Source organism: Rhipicephalus microplus, chromosome X (genome assembly GCF_043290135.1).
Source record: "Rhipicephalus microplus isolate Deutch F79 chromosome X, USDA_Rmic, whole genome shotgun sequence".
Lineage (NCBI taxonomy): Eukaryota > Metazoa > Arthropoda > Arachnida > Ixodida > Ixodidae > Rhipicephalus > Rhipicephalus microplus.
In genome coordinates, this window is record NC_134710.1 from 251532625 (window position 1) to 251557712 (window position 25088).

At 46.4% G+C, this 25088-nt stretch overlaps 1 protein-coding gene and 1 long non-coding RNA gene across 2 annotated transcripts in view; one reads left to right on the forward strand and one right to left on the reverse strand.

The window, feature by feature from the left end:
• The window catches only part of LOC119162276 (phosrestin-2-like), an 838310-nt gene that overhangs the window by 530862 nt on the left and 282360 nt on the right, over positions 1-25088 (reverse strand). The window lies entirely within an intron of this gene.
• On the forward strand, positions 1000-3951 carry LOC142776061 (uncharacterized). Its single transcript, XR_012887273.1, has 2 exons — positions 1000-1307; positions 2277-3951. It is a non-coding gene; the product is annotated as an uncharacterized LOC142776061 (long non-coding RNA).

Sequence of the window (25088 nt, forward strand, 5' to 3'; positions counted from 1 at the left end):
ATAGGAGTTGGCCAGTATCAAACGAGATTTTTATGGGTTGTTACGTGTGAAAGCAGAATGCTGAAACAGAAACTTGTCACTTGTGGAGAGCTCTGTGTAAAAGGGCTGAAGTGTACACTCTAAGCCAAAAATGGCCAAAATGGGAGCAACGGCTGTTTTTACTCCTTCAGACCGACTGTTACTCTCCGAAAAGACCAAGCGGAACAAGATGGCCGACTTGTTCGAGAATGGGGGAGCAACTGTATTCATCTTAAGTTTGTAAGGGAGCAACGGAAGGAGGAACCGCTGTAAATGCTCTCGTCACGCAACGGTTACTCCCCGGCAGGACACCGCACACAAATATGCATGCCGCCCACATTGATATTCATGGGCCAGATTATTGTTTGTTCTGTGTGCCAAACTTCACCAAACCAATACAGTGATTTATTTTAGCATCCGTAGATAATAAGATAGCAGCGCTGGCTGAACACAGAAGGCCTGAGAATACAGTACGGCAAATACCTAACACACGCAGCAGCAGAATGGAGAGTTGGCACGTCAAAGCGGACCGAACGCCGAAACACGTGCAAAACAACGATAAAAAAAGCCTAGACACGCCGTTCGTCCGCGAAGTAAGGGCGTCAAAGTCGATCAAGCACCGAAACACGTGCATAAGGAGCCCCCCCCCCCCCGCCCAGATATATCAGAGAAGAAAAAAAAAAGCGGACCCAGACGCGCTTCTCATCAGCCATACACTTAGTAGCACGCTTCACCGTGTAGTTTGAGGGCAGAATGACAAATCTGCGCCATCTGCGCCCGCACGACAAGTGTGGCGCTAGTGTAGCAAACGATGTAAGTTACAAAGTAATTTTTATTCAATGTTTATGTTGACTAGCTCTAAATAAAAATTACAGTCAACTTTTTATATCTATTTATGAGTTTTAGTGTACCTCAGTTTTTTTTTATAATTGTATTAAGAGAACACACTGAAATTATTGCGCTGACGCTTGTGCTGCCACTGCTCGACGTTTTTTTTTTTCGGCGCAACTAGGTTCGCGTTCGCACTACTTACTCATTTTCATATGGTCTGTGGTTGGCGAGCACATGGACGTGCGGGCTTGTGAGCTATGTTTTGATCGTGTGTGTGTGTCGCAGATTTGCGTTTCTACTTATTCGTGATGAAGGTTAGTGTATATTTATCTTTATGGAGCGCGAAGTAGTTGTGGATTTTGCTGCTGGGTGGAACAAACACATCGTAAATACGTCTTCAGCTATCTGCAAGCCTGTTCGCTCGTCGGACAAAGGACTGTGCATGCATCAGCGTGCAGGTGAGTGGCATTTCCTGCAACATTTAATGCTCTTACAATACATTGTTGAGTGGTTGCGCTATTGAAAGAGAAATGATTTGCTCTTATTCACCGTATCCATTGCTAGCCGTATCGGACTAAATTACCTCTATTACCGCCTGCATACACTCTTGCTTCCCCTGTCACCACTGCAGTGCCAGTGTACTTTTGCAGTTAAAAGTTCATTTCCGCAACACTACCTCGCTTGAAAAAACATTGGGGCGGGGTTGTAGCTGCATTCATACTGGCACTTTTCTACCATTGGCTTTATGTACTGTTAACGGCTGAGTGTTGGGGCCTTGGGCCGCATTTTTTAGAGATGTAAAGTGTATGTAAATCAGTAAGTGAACAAATCATTGTCGCATCACTTCACTGGCATAGCCAGGCGGTTGCGCACAGAATTTTTTTAGGCCGGGCGTAGGGAGCCCAAATTGACGACCATATTCGCTTGCCCGGCCTATTCAGATAAGCGGACCCCCCCCCCCCCCCCCCGCACGCCTAAAAAAAAAAAATCTGCCCACATCACTGCGTCACTTGCTTCACCTCTGCGCTGAACGTACTATTTTATAAGCGCACCATCAAGCGAGCAGTTTACATATTGACAGAACAATTGGAGGAAGAATGACCCAAATCTTTCAGATTTCTTTAGTGATGCAAAACCTTAGCAAAACTGAATATTGTAAAAGACAATCATAAATGCTGTATGTTCTCGTTAGCGCTGTCATTATTCTGCATCATGAAATCTTTATGCGCTGTGAAAACTTGGCATGCCGTTGAAGTCACATATCGACGTTAATACCAATCGATGAAAATTTCGACAACCTCAATAACGCCGTTTGGGATTTGCCGCATGCACATAATTAGGCTGATTCCCACTTGGCTGTTCTTAACCTGACTTCACTGCTACCAAATTAAACAATATTTGATGCATGTCTTTTACTTTTTTTTCAGGGATATGACACAAATTTGGTTATACTGCAGATAAAGATGCTCCCCACGATGCTAAAGTACCGAAAGCAAGTGAATTTTGGTAAGTGCAGACTTTTTGTACTACGTATATGAAAGCATCGCTTTTTAGGGGCAAACTGTGCATGTGTTGGCCAGAGAATAGTTCATTATGCCACATGGTTACACTGGCACTGACAATTCGACATGGCTCCGCTGGCCCGTGTGTGTGCTCACACTGTTACCGTTAAGATAAAATGTTTGTTTTCATTGCAGGGATTGCTGTTTGTACTAAAAAGCCAACTGCCAAGATTTCTTTACGCTGGTACTCCTAAAAGTATGCTTTCCCTATTTACATGGATTTTGGCTTGCACAAAGCATAACACTTGGGCCTAGATTCACAAAGCTGTCCATGCGCAGGCCTTCATAACAGTGTTTCTTGATTTGCCTTTACCCTGTTTTCTGCAGATGTTTCGTGGGTTTAAAAGTGCCACAGCATGTTGACCTCCCCCACTCTGAAATATTCGCGTTCAAAGTTCCGCAAAAATGGGCTTAACTTTCTTGTGCACCGCTTTGCTAGTCCAAGATACTGAAGTGTTATGCTCTTACTAGAGGTGGCAGTGTTTCTAATGTTTGTATTTCCATCACATTGACCAAGTATGCGATCTTGGCTTGACTGGTAGCACATCCTCAACAAATGTCTTTGTGGCACATGTAGAAGGCAGTACAAAATAAATAGGCAGACATTCACACCGGGAGCTAACTTCTAATAATGCTTTTTTTTTTGGAAACCATGGTGTGCTTATTCCAATTTGTCTAACAAGCAGTAACCTGTTTGGCTGTGAACCAACAAGACGTTGAACTAATAAAAGCTTCACATCTTGTTGCTCTCAAATATATATGTATTGGCAAGCTATCTGTGACACTGTCAAAGAAAGAATCAGAATATCTCTGCGTGCCTTAAGATATATTGCTTCGTTTACATATCTCGTGGCTGTGACTCGTCAACCGAGTGAACAAATGCACCCTAGTTTTCTAAATTTAAAGCATTTTGAAGGTAGCACGGTCTACATTTATTTGTCTATAGTTTTGTCCAGCCAATTGCATTAGGTACAAAGAAATATACTGAAGATTATCATGTAGCCTCTGCAAATGGTTGCTTTCAAGCAGGCTTTGCATGCTTGGCTTGCGCCTACAGGTATTGCACAATTCAAGACGCAGCAGCGTATGATAGAACAGTAGAATCGAGAGCAACTATGTGCACGAGCTAAATAAGTATTTTAACATGAGCGGACAGTACGTGTTATTTGCCACACACATTACCTCATTTAGAATGCCCATTGGTGAATGGGCTCATAGAAATGTCACTCAGCTGTGTATAGGAAACAAGTTAACTGAACCTAAGGGTATCTTTAGCTACTACAAATATGCCTTGTTGAGGTGCTGCACATTTTCTTCCAGAATATTGCTGTCTGAGACATCATGTGAAGAGCGTCTACCACATCAGCATTTATATGGCTTGCCAAGTAACATTTGGCCGAACCTTCCTTTTTTTCACATTTCGTTTTGCAGTAGACATCCTAGAATGTAAGCGCTGCTGCAGTGTGTGTGACTCATTGTTATGAATTGATTCTGGCATGTTTAATCTCACACTTCTATTTTTTTTCTTGCAGCAATGAGATGCTTCACATATGCCTGCGGTGACGTTCTGCTGCGCTAGCCTGATGGAAACACCAGCTGCGAAACTTGAGTTCTTCAGAATTGGAGAAGTTGCCCCTCTCTCACCAATGATGACACAGACTGCCCTATGCTAGAAATTCAAGATTGTTTTTCCACGGATGACGCAGAAAACCTTTGATGTATTATGGTGTTTGTTTAGTGCTGGCTGTGGTGTGGCGAAGTCTACTTTTACGTGTGGTCAAACGTCGCCTTATAAAAAGAACAATAAAGCATTTATTTTCCTTTCAATATTGTCCATTTTTTGTGTTAGAAGCACCCAAGCAGTGCTCTTCCAAGGAGCTCTCGCCATGTGTTAAGCGTGTGACAAGCATACTCGAGATAAATACTCATTTCCCCAAGGAGTAACTGGAAGCATGTGCAGTTGGTTTTCAGAGAGTAACTGCGAACACGTGGGAGGAACGGTAAAGAGTAACTGTTGCTCTTAGAAGAGCAACTGGTGGGAGTAATGGTTGGTCGGCAGATAGCAACTGGTGGGAGTAACTGTTGGCCTGCAGGGAGGAACTGGAGGGAGTAACTGTTCATCCCCCGAAGGAGGAACTGAAAGGAGAGCAACGGTTCCTCCCTCTGCAGTTACTCCTTTTAGGAGAGTAATGGGAGTGGCAATGCAATTGCTCCCTGAAAGGAGCAACCCCTATACCCCTGTTGCTCCGTTTTGGCTTAGAGTGTATGGTGCTAGATCCGGAAACAAAGAATATTAGGCTGAAAGTTCTTTGGCTTCCACCTCATCTTGAATTGCGACGTGTTGAAGAGGCTTTCCAAGCTTACGGTGTTGTGAAGTCCGTTCAGAGAGAGGCATGGACATCTGCAGAAATGGAACAATGGGTGACAAAAAATAGGGACGTTGCCTTGTAGCTCAAGAACACCATCACCATGAGCTGAATACCACACCTTCAGTCAATCTATCGCCACCAGTGCCTCGAGCTTATTCCCGGTAGGCCTCCTTTGTGTCTTAGTTGCAAACGAGTGGGACATTTCCGTCGACAGTGCAAAACGCCGAGATGCTATAAAATCATGCTATAAACGCCGAGGGACTATAAAAATTCACAGTTTCGGCACAAGTACGGAGCAATAAACACGATAGCAACACATCGGGCTCTATACGAAGTAAGACTAGGAGATTTAGGAGCCATAATATAAGTAGTGAACATGGTTGATTGTTCTTGAATTAAAATTAATGCAGTAACCACAACATCCAAACAGGTGTTGTTAACAGTTGACGGCGTGGCGTCCCACAGAAGGCGATGTCCAAGTTTGGCATCGAAAAATGCGACAAGCCACAGGTTTTCACACCGACGTACATTAACTTGAATTCTTCAGTGATTATCACTGCCATATCATGTAGGCACACCGCACGGAAGTTGTGCAGTAAAACGTCTATAACGTCTGCTCGCAAGGTTCAGGGTGAGATGCGAACTGTTTTGACGACAGAGCCGTGTTATGTTTTAGCGGCTCGAGCATCATCACAACTCATCTGGTGCGGCGAATTCAATTTGTCCGTCTAAAACAAAAGTGACAATGCGCATTTTGTTGTGATCCGAATTCATAGGCGCGACAGGACCAGCAACTGCCCCGCCATGGTGAACTAGTGGCTAAGGTATTCGGCTGCTGATCTGCAGGTCACGGGATCGTATACTGGATGCGGCGGCTGCAATTTCGATGGAGACGAAAATGCTGTAGGCCCGTGTGCTCAGATTTCGGTGTAAGTTGAAGAACCCCAGGTGGTCGAAATTTTCTAAGCCCTCCACTACAGCGTCTCTCATAATCATATATTGGTTTTGGGACGTTAAACCCCACATATCAATCAATACCAGCAACTTTCGGAATAGTCCTGGGCTTCGTACGAGCAATATTCTTGTTGCTTTAGAGAGAAAACGGAGCCAAAGACCTTTGGATAGCCCCTTTCATCTAACTGTATGAGCTTCAGTGAATCCACTCCTCTATATATGAAGCCATTGGACGTGTCAATACATAGGGAAAGCATGTATGGCTTGTATGTTACTTTAGAGTCCATTGACAATGAGCCAGTGGTAAATGGTGTATATACATAGCTCGCTGTTAGGGTCACGCACAGTATGATCGGCGTGGCCTAGCTGGTCATTGCAGCGTGCTGAGGAGAGAGGTGTCGCTGGTTTGAATCCACAGTGGGTGTCTTAGAATGTTTTGTCCTGACTATATATATATATATATATATATATATATATATATATATATATATATATATATATATATATATATATATATATATATATATATAGTAAATCCTTCATGAGAAGTCACAACGCAGGTTAGTTCTTTCGACGTTTCAGGCAGCGTCTGGCCTTTATCGTGATGAAGGCCAAACCGCCTTAAACGTCGAAAGATAAACTACGCTGTGACTTGATAATTTGTGGGGTTTAACGTCCCAGTATGATTATGAGAGATGCCGTAGTTGAGGGCTCCGGAAATTTCGACCACCTGGGTTTTTTTTAAGTGCACCCAAATCTGAGTACACGGGCCCACTACGTTTCCGACTCAATTGGAAATGCAGCCGCCACAGCCGGGGTTTGATGCCGCGACCTACGGGTCAACAGCCGAGTACTTCACCCACTAGACCACCGTGGCGGGGCTAGGTTGTGACTTCTCATGGATGATCTACTTGACTACTTGCAATGCTACGGCCACGGCGACGGAAAAAATCAGCTGAGAGTGTCCCCATAGTTGCTATTGCAACAAAAACATTATAAGAACCCTTCTTAACCTTCAATTCATGCTCACATATTGCAATGGTACCATAGGAACGCAAGAAACAAAATATGCATTTTCCTATAATCTGGTCTCTACTTATCAGACACTGTTGCTCTCACGTATGTACTCGGTTGCGTTCAGAAATATACATCAGCTGCAAGTAGGAGCCTCTCGCCTCGTCAATGTTGTTCGTTTTGCGCTTCACCACCTTCATTAACACCAACTTACCCGAAACTACTACTCCACTAACACATTTGTACAACAACGAAAAATGCATGTGTGGTTTTGAAACTTGTGGCTGTCACCAGTGAAATAAATCACGAGAGCCCCATTGCAAGTCCCCCTCCTTTGGGCTTTGAGTTATGTTTCAAACATTATATATTTGAATTGCTGGACAGAAATGTGGGGCGCATGCAAAATTTTGACGCCTGTTTATTTGGCAGTTTCACATGTTCAATAGGCCTAAAGTGCATGAGAATGTTTCGAAATCGCCAAGCGCAGTTCGACAGATTTCCGAGAAGACTCAATAGAATAACAATGAATGGAATTGCGTGGGATGGGAACCCACAGTTTTTTTTTCATCATTTTCTTCCAAAGCAAAAACTAGATTTTGATTTAGACAAAAATAAAGCGCATATTTAGATAGACGAACGACCGTCACAATGGCTGCGTGCCCCTTCTTCTGATTTTTCTAAATTTACGCCCCTGTCTGTGACCCCAGGCCAGTTTATTTTAATGGGGTCATTTCTCATTGGGACACTTCGACACGTATTTATTGAAAACCGCTAAGCATCTCCAACGGTCATAATGAATGGCCGCCTCCACAACAAAAAAAGACCCTAAATCAAAGGAGTTACAAGGCCAAGTTCTCCAAAATGGTTCAGCTCTCGTGTTGTCTCTATAGTTCTTTTCTGCGTTCTTGTTTTTCGTGCTGTGGTTCACTTTTAAATATGCCAATTTCTAAATTCAGGCGACCGCTTTCTGAAAAGATCAACCATGTCCTGGAAACTTTCATCTTATCTCGCCCTCATCAGAGCCTGCCCATGCTTTTTCGAAGCTAGAACTGTCATCAAAACCTTCAACTTTTCGTCCAGTTTATCAACAGATGTGCCCCTCAGGGGCATATCTGTTGTTGATCTTCAGTGTGAACATTATATTCTTCCCCCATCCTTTTTACCAAGATTACTTTTGTTTCGCACACTCCATAGTTTGAGAAGCCTCAAAGCCAACTGCATACGTTGCATTTCGCCTCGTTCTTCCAAGTTCTCTCGCTGAGCAAATAAAGTTCCACCCACGCAGCTTTCTTTCTGAATAATAAAGAAGAGGGCAAAGTGAATCCCATCAATATCAAGTGAGAAGCTCCAGTTATTCTTCTTATTGCTATTCTTATCCAGCTGGCAGTAAGCCTTGATTTTGTTTTCGTTTTTGTGAGATCAAAGGGAACTGCTCCCTTCTCTTTTTTATTTTTCTATTTCAGAGACACGCATTAGAAGTTCAACTCCCAGGCAGCTTCCGCCAGAAAAATCGAACATATTGGAACTGTCTCGGGATACATTATTAAACATAGGACGCAAGGCATATGCACATTTCTGTCCTATTTCGGTCAGAATATTTCATTGTTGCATTGCTAATATGAAGCTGCAGTATACCTAACTTGAGAGGTGAGCTGCATTCATTTATACAAAAAGAAGCGATTGGAACATCCTAAACAACTATACTCCATCCTAGAATTTCTCTCAACACTGTGCAGGATACAGTGACCTTGAGCCAATAATAAGAGCGACAATTTTTGAAGGCTGCGATTCCAGAAAAAGAAAAAATGCTCCAATCGCCTTCTTCATAAGCGCCTATAATAGCGGTTTGGTTTCACATAGGCTGCGAATGGTCTGTGATTTTCGCTCAGCCACTGCAACCGCACGCACGTTTGCTTGCTGCCGTTCTTTCAGCCGACATCAACTTCTCCATATGTAATATATCAATCTGCCCATTATGATAATGTAATCTTCTCATCAACGGCGGCGAAGAGCCCGCATGTGTTGTAATTTAAAAATGCTCTCCAATCTAAATTCATTCCGGATTGCGCAGCACCACCCACAACCAAAGAAAGTCGTCCGTGCAATTCCAACGGAACCACCGAGAAATTTCTTTTTTGTTGGTCACTTCACATAATTGCGATATTGGGTAAGTGTGCGAAGTAGGCGTTCATTTAAAATATTACAGTATATCTACGGAATAAATCATGATAAGTAAGGTGAAGCGTCCATCAATCCGTCCTTGCTTCCCCTCCGTGCGTCCGTCTGCACGCGTGCCCGTTCGTGCGTCCATTCGTGCGTTTGTTCGTCCATCCATCCGCCTGTGTGTCTGTCTGTCTGTCTGTCTGCTTATCTGTCTGTTCGTCTGTGCGTCCGTCCATGTGTCCGTCCGTTCATATAGTGAACTCTGCAAGTACCGCCATCTCGCTTCATTTTAAGATATATTCATCATATACAAGTACTGCCATCCAGCGGACAATCCAAGGACTAAACCAGAGTATGTACCACATTTCTGCTGTTAGCGCTTCGTCAACACCGAGAGCGGGGTAACGATGCCCTGCTACGTTTTTCGTAACTTGTGGATATGCGAGTATGGGCCACGGGCTACGTGCTACGACTACGAGACGCACAAGCCACGCCATAAGAAGCTACGCCCCTAAAACTGCAAGCCAGTAGCATTCTCATATTGGTGATAAAAGTCTAGACACGGATGAATCTATCAAAAATCAGAATGGTACTGATGACGTGTTCTCGTTATTGAAAATAACAAGTGGAAGAGGTGTCTAGATTGACCAAACAAAACAGCGGTTCTTTTACAACAGGTTCCAAGCACGAATACTGACACTAGCTTCGGGCTTGTTTCGCTGTTTAATAATGTCGTTACTTTCAGATGTCGGCCAAGATGCCTCAATCGAAAGGGCTGGTGCAGACGCTGTCGCGACAATGGTCTCAAGAGTCCAATGCAGCTGAACCCGTGGGACAGGACGAAGCCATACACAGATGTGCAGCAACCTAAACAAGAGTTTAGAAAACGCGGGCCGAACTTATAATTTTGGTTTGGTGGAATCAGCACTTGCGTTGAAAGCTGCACTTAAGGGTTACAGATCAAGAGAAGGAGAATAAAGAGTGCGCGCTTTTGGCAAAAAAAAAAAATTCCGCGTTTGCACTGCGCACCGTGAAGTTGCAAGAGCCCTTCCTCTGAAAACAACAACACCAACAAAAAAAAAAACATCTTGATACACCCTATGGTGTAAATTAGCTGATCAGTTAAGCCAAATTGAAATGTGTAATATATTTTGAAATAATTGAATACTGGGCAAATTAGAAGTGTATACTCATGTTATTTGTTATCAGCTGATACAATGTTGCTTGCCAGAAGATTCAACCTGACTACATATGGAAAATGTGCAGCAGTGTGGCCAGGCCAAATGATTTCCTAACCTTGCGTCACATCCTCATAATACTCGAATTAAAGTACATTCTACCTTGAAGACAGCCTTACAAAAGCAATCATTATCTGGAGCAATGTAAATGGTCTTGCTAATACAGTTATGCCACGTCCACAGAAATGCTCAACGGTATCTTGAACCTTGACATGATAGGTGACATTTTGCTGTGGCTATGGGAGTGATTGTTATATATAAGTTGTGTAGCTTGTTTGACGGTGTTTCATTATTGACACTGCTCGTGAAAATCTGATTTGATGAAATCAAAGAAGCCGATGTCCATGCGTATGCACAACGACAGAACAGTCACGGCGATGGTGTGGCAACAACGGCGAGCAGTTCCCACCGTTTTCAGCTGTTGCAACAGAGAGAATAATAATCGTTATACATTCGCTAACAATCGCGATAGTGAACGCGTCACTGAATCTTTACTTTTGCTTATCACCTACTCTATTGAATGAATGAATTATAAAAGATAAAGTACAGCGCAAGCACTGACTGCGAGCAGGAACCACCGCTATCGAAGCTCGTCTTGCAGCCAACGCCTGCTTCGCGACCAGCGGATGCAAGAACATGGGGTGGACGCGCTAGCAGACGACACGGTTGTCCTAGCCCTGCGAGGAAGCGTGCATCGAGGCACCCTTAAAAGGCCCGTAAACTACCTGTGATATTTTTTCAAGAATTTTAAATAAAAGCACACATCGTGTCCAGAATGCGCCGCGATCAACGATTCTGCACGCGGCAGCGCTACGAGCCACCTGCGCGCCACCGATTCCAAGACACATTTCTTCCTCCTTTCTGGGCCTTTCGGGCCTCCGCGTGACGCGCCGTGCCACATCTCTCACGTGCGGAGCCAAATATGCCAAACAAATATGCTGTGACTGGTCGAGCAAGAGCCTACGAATTCCGGTCAGTCTGCAAGCAGCTGCCCGCGCTGCTTGTTGTTTGTCGTGTTGCCCGCTGTTGTGACTGGCACCAGAGCTGAAAGGGGAGCAGCGCTCTTTGGATCTTCAATCAAGTAGCCGACCAGCCGGCTGCCTATGTCCGCCAGGCATTGTCCCTCCTAGACGGAGGGTGAGACGTCCTGTCGCCACGACGCCGTAAGCCATTCGCGAGAGGACAACAAATACAGCATCCTCCTTAGAAGAGACCGCGGCGGCCACCACAAATCGCCCCGCTAATTAAGCGAGCAGTTTGGCGGACCCTTTGAAGTATGCTCTCATAATCTTGGGACCCCTCGAACAGTGGCACACACACGACGAGGAAGAGCCCCGCTGGCGCCGCCTTAGAAAACAGTGATCACACCTCAATATTGGACGTTCACGTGGGCCGTGCATATTCGTCCCCCTCACCAGTTGTGTGTGATCTGTGATTGGGCAGTACCATCTGCACGTGTTCGCTGATCTAGGGATCTGGGGAGCACATATCCTTTATTTTGAGCCACCCGGCTCATTCGAAGGAGTGCCATGTAGAGGAACGCCAGATTCGAAAGCTCGCCATGTAAGAAAGAGCTTGTCATGTACTAGAGCTCACCTTGTATTTATTGTAAATAAACACTCTTCAAGTCTCTCTTCCTTCTGCCTCGACAACTTCATCCCGGACCTCCAGTGAATGCAAACCCCGGTCGCAACAACTGGTTGGCAGCGTTGGGATACAACTCAGCGACGGTTTATGACATGGACCGGAGGACAGCCGAAAGCCCTGGAGTTTGGCTGGATCGGCGCAGCGTAGCACGACTACACGTAATGGAGTGAGTGCCTCGCTTTGTGCTTGAGATATATCGAGTCTTTTAGCTTAGACCCAATTAAAGATAGATATGGCCAACAACTGCCTGGCCACTGTGATTGTTATCTCGGCACAGAGCAGCACTGAATGTTTATCTGAGCAAGTAGGTTAATGAAAAGAAGCTTAGGTAATTCGGTAGGAACAAGTGTTAAATTTTGTGGGAGTTTTAAGTGTACGTTGCGGAAAAATTTTGGATGTTATAAAAATCAATAAATAGATAAACAGGAAACAGGTTAGATAGGGAGGTTGGCCACGTAGCGCTACTTGTGTGTTTAAGCTTGTGGTCTCTGCTGTGGGATTTTACAGGCTTCAATTTCTCCAGACCCAGAATTGAAACGCTGGTGGGTTTGTTTTGTCACAGCTGAGCCAAAACAAAGTAGTGGTCATGGACCTCAGGAAATTGACAAGAGAGAACCTGCTGAACCTGTGTTGCGATCTTGACCTAAACTTTAACGACGATATGCTTGCATCTCAACTCAGTGAAATAATTGTTGAAAGCAAAATTGAAAAGGCGGAAATAGAGCACTTCGTGAATATGTATTTATTGGATCAGGAAGAGGAAGAGAAGAACGAGCGTAGAAAGGAAGAACTTAAGAAGAAGATGCCGGAATTAGATGAGGAGTTAGAAAACATGCATCGCAAGGGGGTGACATTGCAGCAAAGAGGCCAGACATCCGGAGATGTAGCGCACGAATGGTGCGATGTAGTGGCGGTGCCATTTGAGGCCGAAGAGAAGGCTAGTAACTGTAAGGACAAGGTTCAGATTCAAACCCGTTCCGAAGAAAAAGAGCTCGCGGTCGAAGCAGGGTGTGAGGGTTCCATGGTTGTGGAACTGCAGTTAATATTAACAGAGTGTTCCAGGAGAATTGAACCTTCCAGCCCTATAGACGATGTTTATGAGTGTCAGAGGCGGACGAAAGGCCCCAAAGCTGGTACCAAGGAGTGTGCCGAACGGAGAAAGCGTCCGAAAAACGGAAGCGCGGTGAGGCTCGCGATCAGTGCGGCGCGTTTGACGAGGACCTTCGAACGGCGTGGCGGATTCGCGAGAAAAGGCCTGTTGTCTTCTCTGACTGACTTGAATCACATGCGTCTGAGCGGCCGGAGAGTAAAAAACGGAAAAGCGCAATCTACGCGGCCGCGGTCGAACGATGAACTAATAGGCGATCATCAGGACTGTGCGCGCGAGACAGCGGAGGAGAATATCGATGATGAAAAACGTCAGAGTGGGACGAAAGGCTCCCAGGTCCACGCAAAGAAGCGTGCACATGAAAGAAAGCGTCCGAAGGGCAACAGTAAGGCAAAGCTCGCGATGAACACAACACGTTTGAGTAAGGGCTTCAAACGGCGGAGTGAAATCGCGAGAAAGTGCCGTTGTCATCTCTGACGGGTCTGTATCGTATGCGTCCGAGCCGCCGGAAAAGAAAAGCACATCGTACGCGGCCGTGTTCGCATGATAAATTGCTAAGCAATCATCAGGACAGTGCGTGCGAAAGAGCTAACAAGCATGTGGGTGCTGATGAGCATCAGAGGTGGGCGAAAGGCTCCGTAAACGGCACCGAAAAGAGTGCAAAACGGAGAAAGCGTCCTAAAGACAAGCAGGTGAAAATCGTGACGTGTTTGAGTAATGTGTTCGAATGGTGGAGCTAAATTTTGAGAAAGTTGCCGTATCAGAAGCGTCCGACCGGCCGAGGAGCAAACAAAAGAGAAACTCATTGTGTGCGTAAGCGGTCGAAGGGCAGGGGACCCTTTTGTTGTTTTCAGGGTGCATTGGGCAGGGTGCGCAACACAGAGGTCAGTGGTTTTCACGAAGTGGCGAGAAGGAACGACAGCAAGTCTGTTTCGAGGAATGTCGCGGGGTTCAGTAACAATGGGATTTACCTTTACGCGTGTTGTACACCCCGCTTGACGAGAAAAGCTTTCCGGGTACGACCACCACGAGTTCGACACAAAGTTGTTGAGAACAGCTGTTAGCTTCTCAAAAATATTGACTCAGAACTGCTGAGCAGAATAGTTTGTTTACTTTAGTGATTTTAAAAGTAAATAAGTAGTTTGAACTTTGTTGTCGTTAGCGCTCTATCGTTTTGGTAGCCTATATGCGTTGTATATATATATCTATCGCAAGGATAGTGATACGCATTACAGCGAGTTTCAGTACTTAAGAGATGAGCTACTTCAAAATAAGGTGACGGCAGCTGACGGAAATTAGTGTATGGTGTTTCCGTTGCGTGTAATGCGTTGAAACAAAGAAATATCATAATATTGTACGACTAGTTGAACAGTGACTACGTTACAGTTGAGATGGAAGCCGTAGAGAAGAGTCTGGCACCCATGAGGGTAACGACAGGTTCCAGAATGAACTGAATTTGACAACTGCGAATGTTGGTACGCTAAGAAGCCGACAAAGGCCACAAGAAGTACAACGAGGTGCTGTTCCAGGTTAAATCTAGCGAAACAGCTGAGATAGTTTTAGAACATCTGACACAGACACAGTGAGGCTGTCCCGATGGTGAATCGTGCATATAGGGTTCAGGTGGATTCATACCCGCTGGGCAAAAACACCAGCTTCGGTCGAGCAGAGTGCACAGAAGATGCGAGCGAGAGGTTCCCCTTAAGAAGCGTAGACGGAAGTGGCGTCGTAAAGCACAGGATATGACAAAGAGCACAGCCGGCTTGAAGAAACTTGGTAAACGTTCAGAGGGCAGTTTACAGAATTAGGCATTTGTCATCGGTGCCGGAGTTGCTTTGTATGCGTTCGAGCCACCGGACAAAACGAAAGAGAAAAAGCACGTTGGCTAAAAAGGCAAACGGAAGAAAGGGTACCGTCAGCCTTTCGTTGCGCTATTGACAGCATGTTTGATTGGCCGCATCAGTCCGAGGCCCGTGGCTCGCTAATACTAACTGAGCAAGAGTAAGAACTCTGGTTGCCAGCGAGGAGCTTTGCGAGGGTCGGAGGCGAAGCGAATAGGTTTTGCTGTTGTTCCATCTCCCGTTCGCCAAGAAGCACCCACATGCAGGACGCGACACCGCGCGTTCGTCTGAAAAGGGAGTAGACAACCGTAGGCTTTTGACGATGGTCACTAGTGTGTTTGTTTTGATTTGACATTTGCTTTTGACGATTTAAGTTTGTTTGGGTTTTAGAATGTGTTCTTTAGGTATCTCGGCTACTAGATAATGTTTAGGTAACCCATTTTCGGTTTTGTTAATTTCTTTAGGCGTTGTACGTTTCACTAAAATAAGCGTTGTGCGATTGCATAAACGACACGCATAGGAGCCTGCGTCATGGTAGATACGTGAAAATGAGCAGGGGCGACGTTAGGAACTAAGTAGGACTGAGCGCAGAGACGCAAAGATATTCCTTGGGAATTTTTCAGAGTTCATGCGAAAGTTTTTTTGTTGTTAATATAATGTTTTGTTCGCATGTGTCCGGTGTGTGAGTAAGAAAAGCTAAGTCATTAGCTTAAGTGCATGCTTTGTGACAGCAGAAACCGCAAGGAGAAGTTAAGTAGTAGTTTATCCAGGCAGGAGCACTGTGACGTGCATTAGCGGATGTGGATGTTCCTGACGCAGGTGCAGCATGACAGTTGTCTCTTCGTCAGCTCTGAGGGATTTGACGATTAGCTTTGGCGGCACAAAATTTTGGGAACTTAAATATAGCGTGAAGCAAAAGGCTTCATTTTATGAGTATAAGGCCTGCTAGTTTACAGCGGATTACTCACACTTGCACACGGGTATGCCACGAGAAACGCATCACTTGACAGTTTATTTGAAAGCAGTTAATGGGAAGAATATTCTCGAATCGGGATGGGGAGTTTTGGTGAAAGCTCAGAAAAACGTTGTGATTGCTGCTTTGTGTTTCGTAATACCATTTAAGGAAGGTTGTTTTTGCAAATGTTGAGGACTCGATGTGTCTCAGTGCGGGCAGGGTGCTCTCCCGTGCCTGTGGTGGTCTGTATAAATGCTTTTCCCAGAAGAGAGCCACAAGGAACGAGCAGGAAAGAGTCCTTGGCTTGGCGTCATCGGCAGTGGCCTGAAAGATGCACCACCCTACGACACTTCGGGCAACCTGTGCTGCTCTAAGGTCGAATCTCCCGCCGGCGGACGAGCTGTTGTGACTGGTGCCAGAGCTGACAGGGGAGCGGCGCTCTTTGGATCTTCAATCAAGCAGCCGACCGGCCGGCTGCCTATGTCCGCCAGGCATTGTCCCTCCTAGACGGAGGGTGCGACGTCGTGTCACCACGATGCCATAAGCCATTCGAGAGAGGACAACAAACACAGCATCTTCCTTAGAAGAGACCGCGGCGGCCACCGCAAATCGCCCCGCTAATTAAGCGAGCAGTTCGGCGGACCCTTTGAAGTACGCTGTCATGACCTTGGGACCCCTCGACCAGCGGCACACACACGACGAGGAAGAGCCCCGCTGGCACCACCTTGGAAAACAGTGATCACGCCTCAATATTGGACGTTCACGTGGGCCGTGCATGCTCGTCCCCCTCACCAGTTGTGTGTGATCTGTGATTGGACAGTACCATCTGCACGTGTTCCCTGATATAGGGATCTAGGGAGTACATACCCTTTATATTTATTTATTTATTTATTTATTTATTTTATTTATTTATACTGTAACCCTCACTTGAGGGTCATTACAGGGAGGAATATAAACACAAAAACAAAAACAATACATATTGACAAAACAGACACTACGTTTCATGTTGCCGGTAGTACAATTCTAGCGAACACTCAAACGCTTTGACATTTGCGCTAGTAACAGCGTACTCTGGAAGTCTATTCCACACTTCGATACTATACGGAAAAAAAGAATTTTTAAAGCCATCCAGACGCGCCCAAAAAGGCCTTATTGGGTGACTATGGTTCAACCGAGCTCCTCGTTCGGGTGCAGGTTGTATGTATGTGTCTTTATTTATTTTCATTTCGCCTCTTATAATTTGAAACAGCAGTTTTAACCTTTGCTTTTCGCGGCGCACTTGCAGGGGTTCTAGCGCACATGATTTTAACAAATTTGTCACGGATTCTGTCCTCCGGTACCGCGAGCAAATGAAGCGCACTGCTAGCCTTTGAATTTTTTCTATTTTATCTCTCAGTGACTGCTGATGAGGACTCCATACAGCAGACGCATACTCCAATATAGGGCGAACAAATGTCTTATATGAAAGTAATTTGACATCTCTAGGGGCATGTTCGAGTTTTTTCCTCAAGTAAAACAACTTCCTGTAGGCCTTTGAACACACCTCCTCAACATGAGTGTGCCACCCCAAATCGCTGGTAATAGTCACCCCCAGGTATTTAAAGCTGTGTGTTCTGGTCAGAAGGCTATTTCCGATTTTATTATCATATGCGAGTACGGATTTTTTCTTGGTTATATGGGTGAACGTAGTCTTGGAAAAGTTAATTTCCATCCCCCACTGGGCGCACCAATTATGCAAGGCTTGCAGACAGCGATTAATTTTGATTTGGTCGTTTGCGTTAGTTACAGGAGCGTAAATTAAACAATCGTCTGCAAAAAGTTTGATTTTAACGGGGCTTTCGACAACTTGAGCCACCCGGCTCATTGAGCCACCCGGCTCATTCGAAGGAGTGCCATGTAGAGGAACGCCAGATTCGAAATCTCGCCATGTAAGAAAGAGCTCGTCATGTACGAGAGCTCACCTTATATATAATGTAAATAAACCCTCTTCAAGTCTCTCTTCCTCCTGCCTCGACAACTTCATCCCGGACCTCCGGTGTCTGCAAACCCCGGTCGCAACACCGCGTGCATGTAACACGTGCGGGGCATGGCGTGTCCTCTTACGAGTTCACCGCGTTGGCAACCCTTTGAAGGCGTGCGCGCAACGCAGGTTTTATACCGGCACTATTACGGCAGCCACGGTTTGCCAACAAGCTCGGAACTGACGGAGTCAACGGCCGGAGTCGCGGTAACCGGAAGTAGACGGTGTTTTAAGCAGCGAGTCAGTGATGACGTATGCCACGAGAGATTGGAAGGGGTAATGAAGGGGCAAAGTGGAGTGGGAGTGGAGGGCAAAGTGAAGTGGGAGTGGAGGGCAAAGTGGAGTGGGAGAAGATACCAGCGGAGGGATGCGCAGGAGAAAGCAAAATGTGTGGCCGGCACGTTTTTGATTATCAGTCGCACCTAAATGCGCTATTACTGCACCGTTTCGAAAAGTTTTTACGGCTGCGTGTTCGTCGTACGCTCACGCACGATTTCCCTACTGTAACTGAATTTCGACCTCTGGGTGGTTTACGGGTCCTTTCAAACCCATAAAACTTCGTAAAGTAGGGACGTATGTTGTTATTCGGTTGCCTCTTCTTTTTTCTTCCTCCTCCGAATTCTCCGAGGCCGGCGCGTCGGTATTGTTCAGATGCCATCACGTGGGACCACCCACAGTGTTCTTCTCTTTACAATCTCTCGCAACCAGTGCTGCGGAATAGGCGCCTCCATTTCATTCCAATTCAATTCCGGGGGAATTATGATTAGCCGCAATTCTATTTCTTTCAATTTCTAAGAATGAAAAAAAAACTTGGTCCATTTCACCTCCGGGAACGGCGGGGCAGTTAAATTCAAGTACTGCAATTCCTCAGTGTTGGAAATACATCTTGATAGTTTTATTGAGCTAAAAATAAACGCCCCACAAAGATGGTGGCATCAGGCGCACGAAGAATTGCAAAAGTACGCAAGACACGTTAACAAGATCGAGGGATAGAAGCTTGGTGCACATCTCGTGCAGTAAAAACCACCCAACTAATTTCCATATGATCAGTTCTCCCGCTACATATAGCATTTTCGTTTTCAGCATGTTTCAAGGAGTGGCGATGTTTTGCTTGTGTAAGCTTACATTTGTTAATGATAGCGTAATTTTGTGTTAACAAAATTAGTGTTTAAGAAGACTAAGCAGTTTCAGCACGTGTCAGGAGAAGTTGTGAATACGCAGAAAACAAAAATTTAGTTAATGGAGCCAAAAGCACTAGATCTGCAGGTATTAGATAGAACACTGCTCCACTACTCGGGTACCTTTTGCCTTTGCATCGAATGCAGAACACTGGGCCACACTGCTCGTCAGTAGTCACGCTTGTCAAGCGCGCCTCGCCAGCATGAACGGAGTGAGGAGAATTTCGTGTTCGCCTGTGCGGAACTATTTCTTGTCGCAAAGGTTATGTGTGTCATGTACTAAGCCTGTCGTAAGATAAAGGCCAGGCTGTGTATCGAGTGTTCACTACTTGTGTGTACGGGTATATCAATGAGAACCAACGTGCAGGGATCAATCGTATCTCCCTTCAGTATCTGTTGGAATAATGTCTTTGTTTCTAGCTAACTTATGATTTGGTTTCTCTTTTACGAATTGGCAGATGATTCAGACTTTTGCACTACGCCTAACCTTCACTTTAGCGAAATAAACATGGACCTAGAGAATGCGTTGTGGCCTTCGAGTTCGATACAACCTGCCCTCCTACATGACTAATTTGAGCATGACATTAGAATAGTGGCCAGTAAAGGTGTTGCAAAATGCGTTCCTCCCCAATGCGTTCCTTTTTACTTGGGGATGTAAACACGGACATATACCGAGTCATAGGAACAGAGCCAAGTTAAAAGAAAAGCTAACAATAATAATGAAACGATCACTTCATTACGACCCACCAGTCCTGTTTGTTCCATAGGTCGCCAGGATGGCTACTTTTGCACCAGGGAGTCATTGTAGCGACAAATACGGGCTCTGCTATAGGAACGACGAAGAAGACGTTTGTTGTGGCGGAGGCGGAGGCGGCCGCCGCCGCCGCCGCTGCCGCTGCTGCCGCTGCTGCCGCTGCTGCTGCTGCTGCTCGGCACATTAAACGGTTGCCTTACCCCGGCATGGCGTCTAACAATATGATTACAGTGTAAATTGTTATTGTACATTGCGTTAAACCTACAATGATGTTACTAATCAAGTGTATTGAAAACATATCGCAAGCGTAAAAACAGAAGCTGCGAGAGCTGCAATCTGTAGTATATATATATATATATATATATATATATATATATATATATATATATATATATATATATATATATATATATATATATATATATATATATATATTGTACCGAGACAAATGACAAATAGGCACAACGCCTGATCGTTGGCCGGTTGTTCTATACATAGCTTGCACCTACGTCACTCGACGTCACTGCTCGGAGCGAGTTGGCCATTTTTATGAATGGCGGTCAGGCCTTGGTCAGCCGCGTCTCGTAAGACCTACGAGTTTCTTCCTCCGCAACAGTTGCGCAATAGTGGGATGCTATAATGGTAGCGACAGTTGCGGAAGAAAAAAAAGGATCCCACAAGTACGAGCTTCCTTCGAATACCGACGAAGGTTATTGAAAACCAGTGCGAGTGTGGCGAAAATGATCAGCACGAACTATCGGAGGACCTGGCTGGCACGCATAAAGCATGCGCATTCCGATGAACAAAACGACAACGTTCGGTGGTGTGGAGCTCACTTCGTAGCAAGTAAGCGACAGAGACAGCAAGCATACAGACAATAATTAACGTGGATGCTTTTGTGACCATAGGAAAGTCGTCCACGTTGTTCGACGAGACGAACCCAGATTGGGTGTGCCGTTTCTGAAACTCAGCTATGGCTCCAAGCATACAGGCGCTGCGTGGCACGAGTGCGAGGAAAAGCAGCGCCCCGATAAGTGGAAAGCTAAGTTCGAACGGCGCGCCCCGCCGCGGTAGTCTAGTGGCTAAGGTACTCGGCTGCTGACCCGCAGGGCGCGGGTTCGAATCCCGGCTGCGGCGGCTGCATTTCCGATGGAGGCGGAAATGTTGTAGGCCCGTGTGCTCAGATTTGGGTGCACGTTAAAGAACCCCAGGTGGTCTAAATTTCCGGAGCCCTCCACTACGGCGTCTCTCATAATCATATAGTGGTTTTGGGACGTTAAACCCCACATATCAATCAATCAAGTTCGAACGGTGCCGACGACATGCCAACCCGGCAATCGTGGACGCAGCAGCTGAGCCGGCGTTGCAGACGTGTGCTGCCACCGGTGTCCCCACGTCGCCGCTGCCCGTTCACCTTTTAACGAAAAAGCAAACAATGCTGCATTACGAACCTTTCTGTCTCTAGGAAATCCTCCATGACCTACGCGAATGAGTACATTGCACTTTCATACTTAATTTTACCCTGTACCACTTCGAAATGTCATCGCGCATATCTGCTGCTGAACAAGCTCAAGGCATTCGTTCGTCTAAATAAATCTAAATGCGGCTCCCTCTTATCGACAGTCCACATGCAGTGACTAAATTCTCAGTATTACGTTCACGCACACGTACGTACATGCGGCGATGTTCATGACAAAGGAAGCAGCAACACGCAAACGGGGCTGCGCGATCGAAAAACGTGCTGCCGCGTGAGCAGCTCGCTGTGCTCGCGTGAGAACTGAGCGCAAGCATCCACATTTCTTGATTAGGCAGCGTACATAGATCGCTATTTTATAACTCGGAGCTGGTGTATGTGTAGATCTAATAAATCATTGAACTTACCTCTGCGATGACCATCACTCTATGGTCACGAAGCTCTTTAGTAGACAGACTTTTTTTTTCAGCCGCTAGGGAAGTAGTTGTGCGCATCCACTGATTTGAAAGCCTTCACTTCGCCTAAGTTACAAAATTGGCGCTAAAAGCCAAATAGTTCACGATGTCACCATGCGACACCTCTGCTTTTTTGTGATATATATATATATATATATATATATATATATATATATATATATATATATATATATATATATTATTATATTTATTATATAACTTTTATTATAAAAATAAACAAAAAATATATAGTGTCTGTTCAGGGTCGGAGTGTGTACGGATTTAATCTGTCGCATGAGTGCACCTTCTCCTCGTAGCGAGTACGCGCTTCTCGTAACATCTCTTAGTAGTACGCCACATTTAACGGCTGCTTTGTGCCAACCGGCGGCATTATGCACACACACGAAAAAAAAAAAACGATCGCAAGGAAGATAGCGACCGTGGCAGTGTGGCTCCTTCGTACTGAAAACTGCAATCGTATGGCTGTCGAGATAAAGAGATGGCCGCCGCAATAGGACCGCAGCAACAGTGACGGCACGTGCAAGCTATGTAATCTCCTTCGTCTTTCTCGTCCTCTTTTATCCGAGCGGGTGCCCGTGCCCGAGCATCGCTTCGTCCACATTACATTCGGCCACGCTGCGAAATTGTTGCCTTATTGGCCTCTGGAGTCCTAGCCAGTCGGCTAGACGCGCGTATGTCGGTGTCTATGTTGTCTGTCACTGTAAACCCCTCAGATGTCTCAGGAGGGCGGCCTTGGCTGTTGCGTGCCGGACTCAGCGACTGGACTTGATGGGCTGCGAAATATGGTTCTGGTGATCGGCTTCGGCGGTGTCGTGGTGGTAACGGCGACGGTGGCGTGCCTGGAGGAGGGCACCTAAACAGCATCCGAGCAGCTGTCAGTGTCGGCATGGCTTTTCGATGTTTCTTTTCGACTTTGCTCAAATTTACATCGTTGTCACAAACGGGAGGGGGAATATCATCAGCTTCTTTATGAATCATTCTCAGCATTGCGAAAGTGGAGAACGCCTTTCCTGCAACAATATTTTCTACCTCAATAACACAACGTTCATATGGCACGTTGGCTGGCAGTGGTTTAAGCTAATCAGAGGTTCAACCGTATCACTCAGCGGGGCATGATCACGTGCCACTGACAGCTCTGGAGGTGGCTCTCGAAGCTGTGAAAGCAGCTACACCTTGTCGCTGAGTACGGCGATGCATGCCGTAGGTTGGTTTGGTGCCTTCATTGATGGCATGCCGAGCACCATAGGAACTGCCACCGGTGCCTGTTCCCGCGAAGGCGAAACTGGGGTCTGCACCTCTGCTTGCTCTGGCCTGAGAGTGGTTAGCGAGTTTGGGACCTCGGCCACGAAACACACCTCGCGGTCTCTATCGGTATCTGTCGCGGCGCATTCCGCGCTGCTTGCCATAAATGAGTTGCAAGATACAGCTGTAGCATCAGGTGGTGGCTTCTCAGGAGCTCGACGTCTAAAGATAGGGATGTTTGTGGAGGGCACGGTGACGGCTTCGTGACTGTTCTCTTGACCTCGGTCTCTGAGGGAGAGCCGGTTCTTAATGGCAGGGGCTGTACCGTCGAGGTTGGGCGTTTCGCAGCTCCTATGAGTCGTACATACTAGTTTGGTCAGTAAACGGCTGCTGTTGAGTGACAGTGGTCTAAAGACAGTAATCAGTCGGGCACACCCTTCCGTCCATGATTGTTGCTTGATGCCTTCGTAGCCATGCCACACGTTGGCAGCACCACATAGGCTGTCGATGGCAACTGCCCAATTCCGATATTCCGGCCAGATATGGAGGGTGCCGAGTAAATCGTGGTCTTGAGTCACTTAAACACGTCTTCCTGGATACCACGGAACAATGCTAAATCGTATCGAGCCGGCCATGGCGGGGCAGTGAACAAAAGTCCGAATAGGACGCGTGCCAAGCAGTCAATAGTTGCTCCGATAGCTCCGTGAGAGAATGCCGGAGCACACGGCGGCTCTCATGCTGGTTTTGTGAGACGGCTGCAGTAAGCAAGGCGTTGCTTGCGTATAATGTTGGTAAGGTGGCTGTAGGTAGCTTGGGGCTCGACTCTATTAAGGTGTTAGTAGTTACGCGGAGTTGCAATTTTGTACCTGAAACTCCGCGGCGCTGTCGGATGATTCGAATGGAAAGCCAAAACCAGCATATGCGAAAGGTAGAGCAACCTCTGTACTAACGCCGGCACAACTAAAAGCCAAGAACATGTGGACGGCGTCAGTGAGAGGCTGATGAGATGATCGAATCCAGTTCATAGGATACACGCAGATGGGAGAGTTGGCTGCAGTCCCAGACGAGAGGAGCCCAGTCGGTGCCCTGGCATGCACTGGTGTTACGGCGCCGACGAAGGAAAGTGGTGTTGCCGAGAAGGCCTGAACGCCATCCTCGGATGGCTTTCGCAGCGCCCGATGGTTTAGACGTAACAATGAGGCATATACGCTGTCTTGGACTCTACTGGGTGCTAAGGTTGGTAGACGGGTTCCATGGCCCAGGAGCGCGGACGGCTTTCAAGGACGCACGAGCGCTGGTGGCGTCTGGTTCAAGGCAGTTTTCGACAACTGCGCCATTGTAACGAGAGAAATAGACACAACGCCTGTTCGTTGGCCATTTGTTCTATTATCCATCATTCTCGTCTTCTCCTAGCCGAGCGCGCGCCCGTGACCGAGCGTCACGTCCCGCGGCGCCTGGTCGAGGAGTGCTATAGCTGCACCCGTAGTTCCTAAGTCTTCCAATGCTCCCTTGCGAAAATTTTGCAGGTTATTTGTGGCGAGTTAATACTGGTGGGCCTGTTTTGACAATCCCACGCTATGCGGGAGAGAGTGGGCTTGCCTCCGCACTACGGGCAGCTATCGCTGTACTTTGCGGGGTGAATGCCATGTTTCAACGAAAGACAGAGATATGTGTGTGTTTGTATACGGCGCCAGAACTTTAATGAAAACTTCGGCAAATTCGGTGCCCGGGCTAGGAAGCCTCCGAGAAAGACAAGAAACCCTGTCTCCTCGCTGCCCCACGGCCTTCCTAGATGGCTCCCAATTGATCCTGGAGGCTCGAGCTGCGCAGCGCGGCCGTCTATATGCCGCAGCGCCGCTTCATCTGGGTGTGTGCGTCATGAAGTTTAACAGTTTGAAAAGTGAATTATTGCGTCATGAAGTTTAACAGTTTGAAAAGTGAATTAGTGCTATTGGATGTACTGCATTTTCTAGATTGCAATGGCAACGTGGCATTGTCGAAGGTGAAAGTGCCCTTACTGCCGAGTACTTCATTTTGCTTGTCGCGAAGGGCAAGGTCGACAAGGAAATCATCGACCTGTTTTTGCACAGTTCACGTGTGAATGCCCGAACGCCCATGAAACCCCAGTTTGACTGCGGAGTGTTTTTACGGTGCCTGTGATCTCTGAAGGCCAAAGTTTTGCATTGCAGGCATTTCGCTTAGTGCGAGCACCGACGGCTGTGCTCACCCATTGCGAGGTAAATT